Source organism: Zea mays, chromosome 5 (assembly GCF_902167145.1).
Source record: "Zea mays cultivar B73 chromosome 5, Zm-B73-REFERENCE-NAM-5.0, whole genome shotgun sequence".
Taxonomy (NCBI): domain Eukaryota; kingdom Viridiplantae; phylum Streptophyta; class Magnoliopsida; order Poales; family Poaceae; genus Zea; species Zea mays.
Genome location: NC_050100.1, coordinates 100,118,121 through 100,121,429, shown reverse-complemented (window position 1 = coordinate 100,121,429; position 3,309 = coordinate 100,118,121). Strand labels below are relative to the sequence as shown.

Genomic DNA, 3,309 nt, shown 5'->3' with positions numbered 1-3,309 from the left:
TCGATGCATCTCTCACAACATAACCTGCATTTTAAAAATTATCCTCACCGCAAACCATACATCAAATACACTCTTACCGAAACTTAAAACATCCGAGCCCTCTTTCTAATCCATTTTCTTTCGCCACAAACTTCAATCCATACCAATACAATTTTTACACATATACACACACATGCACAACATCGACCAAAGCTTAAATAGATTAATCCACAAAATACCAAGTGAACAACCTGGATGAATCGAGACAAGTCACATGGGCTGTCCACAAGGCTCGGCGTTTCATCGAACGGGCAAAGCGTGAAGCGCGACGTCGACCACTAGCTGCAAAAACACACAATTTTGTTGGCGGTAGTTCATCGGACATCACACACATCGGAAAAATAAACAGTGAGGACAATGGGGGGTTTCTCACCACGGGTTTCGACGGTGTCACGGATGGGCTGCGCACACCCGGTTGGAGGCCGACGATGAGTGCGACGAGGAAGCCCCGCAGCAGTGCTGCTGCACTGGAGAAAGGGCACGGGATTTGGATGGGAATAGGCGCGACGGGCATGAGGAGAGCTACGGCCAAGAAGGAGCTCGACTGGCGAGGCAAGGGATGCTCACTGCACGCGACCAGCGAGGACAGGCATCGAGTTTGGATAAGGAGATTTCTGGCCAAGTGGAAGACGCCAGCCGTTTCAAGGCACCACGGGGGCTCCTGCGCCAAACAGAGAGCAGGGGAAAGGGGTGCTCGCGGTAGAGAGAAGAGGAGCAGGTGGCGTCGGCATGGAGCAAGGAACAGGGGGCCCTACGCGCGCACGAGAGGGCCGAGCGGGGTCTTGAGCGTCGTGCAAGGAGGGGCCGATAGAGGAGGGCATAGGGACTGGTAACTATGGACAGGGAAGTGGAGGTCGGCCATGGGCGACGGTGGGCCACCTGCTCGAGCTTGGACCCAGAGAAATGCCCTGCGCGCGATGGAGCTAGGGGGAGGAGATGGAGCAGAGCTGAGGCGTGAGGAGGGAGGGCACCACTGGGGATTGCGTGCGGGTCTAGCCTCCTGAGAATGGCGAGCTCGAGCTGTGAGCCTAGAGGACATGCGAGGCCATGGGAGGATGGGCATCAAGCTCTGCTGTTGTGGGGAGGAGAGGGACGAGCTGGATAAGTAGCCCACGAGGGAGAAGTAGTAGGTGCCATGGGGAAGAAGGTCGTGGGGAGGGGCTTTCTGTTGCCATGCCTGAAGGGGGCACACCATGAGGAGGGAGCTCAGCGGCCATGGGAGGCAGAGCTCCTGCGCTGGTTGTTGCTGCCATGAGGGAGGAGACAGGGGAGAGTGTGTGCGTGAGAGGGAAAAGGGAGAAGAGAGAGTGGCGGCTAGGGGGGTAGATGGAAATTTTCCAATTTGCAAGGGGAGGCACTTCTATTTATAGAAGAATTCCTAGGGTTAGGATTTTAAATGGGCCAAATGGGCTAGAATGGACTTGGCCCAAAACACTTAACCGGGCTGCGCTAATTATTTCCATTTTATTTTGTGGCATTTTAATTAAACACGGATTATCGGGACACTAATTATTACCCTCACACGTAATTTAGTCTGATAACGCGCACAACCTGGATTATAAACTTCAAGCGCATTCTAAATATGTCATTATATTTTTGTTTTTTTTGTCGTAGAAGGCAAATCGTGATATTTTAAAATCACTGTCGATGCGGGTTTTGAGTTCGGTTCGGACACAGAGATAATTGGCCGAGTCGGATAATAATTAATTAGATACCGACACAATAGAGCATTTCGTTTGAGAGTACTGATTCAGATAGAATAGTCAGACCTAGATCAAGGTTCGAGGAATCGGATTCGTACACAGCTCGACTAGCAACTGTCGAGCGATGGATTAAATGAGCTTTAGACGAGATTGATAAATTGAGATTGATTATCGAGTTTGCATTCGTGTCGAGAATTAAAAGTTTTAACAGGCTCCAAAATTGGATGTTTCTCGCGATCGAATAACTCCAAATTCGGTAAAATGTGAATGAATAGTCTGGATAATCAGAGACATACGCGAGCGAGAAATAGAAATTTTCACTGAGCATCCGAGATTAAGATAAATCTCCCGACGTAACACGAAATAGACACCTGGGGTGTCACATATGCTATGCATTCGGTTTTGCCCTTAAAACCGGTGTGACAACGTGCTAGAGGCTTGTCCCCCACCACAAGCTCCAGCCCCAGCTGCTGATGTAGTAGTGCTCTCTCCTGTGGAGGAGGACGACGACGGCGATGTTGATGCATCATTGCGACAACGTCGTCATTATAATCCTGAACCAGACAATGATCCATATGCTAAGATTAAGTTATCTATTACATCGTTCATTGGTTCTTATGATGCTGAAAATTACTTAGACTGGGCGATGACGGTAGAACAAAATTTTAATTCCCATCTTGTTCTTTAGCAGCATAGGGTTAGAAAAGCCACTAGTGAATTTAAAGATTTTGCTATCATTTGGTGGAATGAACTTGTTAACACACGTGTTGCACCACATACATGGAATGTGTTAACAGAGAAGATGCAAGCTCGCTTTGTTCCTCTTCTTATAGACATGATCTTTGAAAAAATTGCAACGCTTAGATCAGGGAGACATGTTTGTGCAGGAATACTAACAAGAGATTTAGAAAGGTATGTTGTGATGTGGGGTAGTTGAGGATCTGGAGGACCAAATGGTTAGGGTTCATGGGGGATTGAGGCGGGAGATCCAGGATATTGTTGATTATAAAGAGTATCATTCTATACAAACGCTTGTTCCATCTTTCTATGTTGGCAGAAAAAGAATTGCAGGGTCGCCTACAGTGGAGGAGCAGCACCTTCATGCCACGACACCCATCAGCACTAACCAAGGCATCATCCTCTTTGGTCATATGAATGTCCACACCTTCCTCCACCAGCGGCACATGTAGCACCGCACCTTCGGCATCACAGGGACACGACAACAGCAAGTCCTTGGTGCCTTCGGGTGTTACAACAAAACCTACTGCGGCCACCTCTTCCATAGGCCGGTCCTCCGACATCAAGTGCCACCGCTGCGAGGGACTTGGTCATATGCGGCGAGATTGCCCTAGTAAACGGGCATATATTTCTACTGGTGATGGTGGGTATGTTAGTGATTCTGATGTTGAAGATGAAGATACTGTTGGAGCTAACATTGCAGGGACTGATGATGGTGATGAAGAGGTTCTTGGTACAACAGCGACAGACACCTATAAGGCCTTGATTGTGCAGCGAGCTTTGAGTGCCACGGTTGGCGACGACGACAACACACAACACCACAACCTCT

The 3,309-nt window shown here is 48.7% G+C and overlaps 1 pseudogene; it reads right to left on the bottom strand.

The window, feature by feature from the left end:
- Positions 1-202: 202 nt before the first annotated feature.
- Positions 203-860, bottom strand: LOC103628359 (uncharacterized; annotated as a pseudogene).
- Positions 861-3,309: the final 2,449 nt, after the last annotated feature.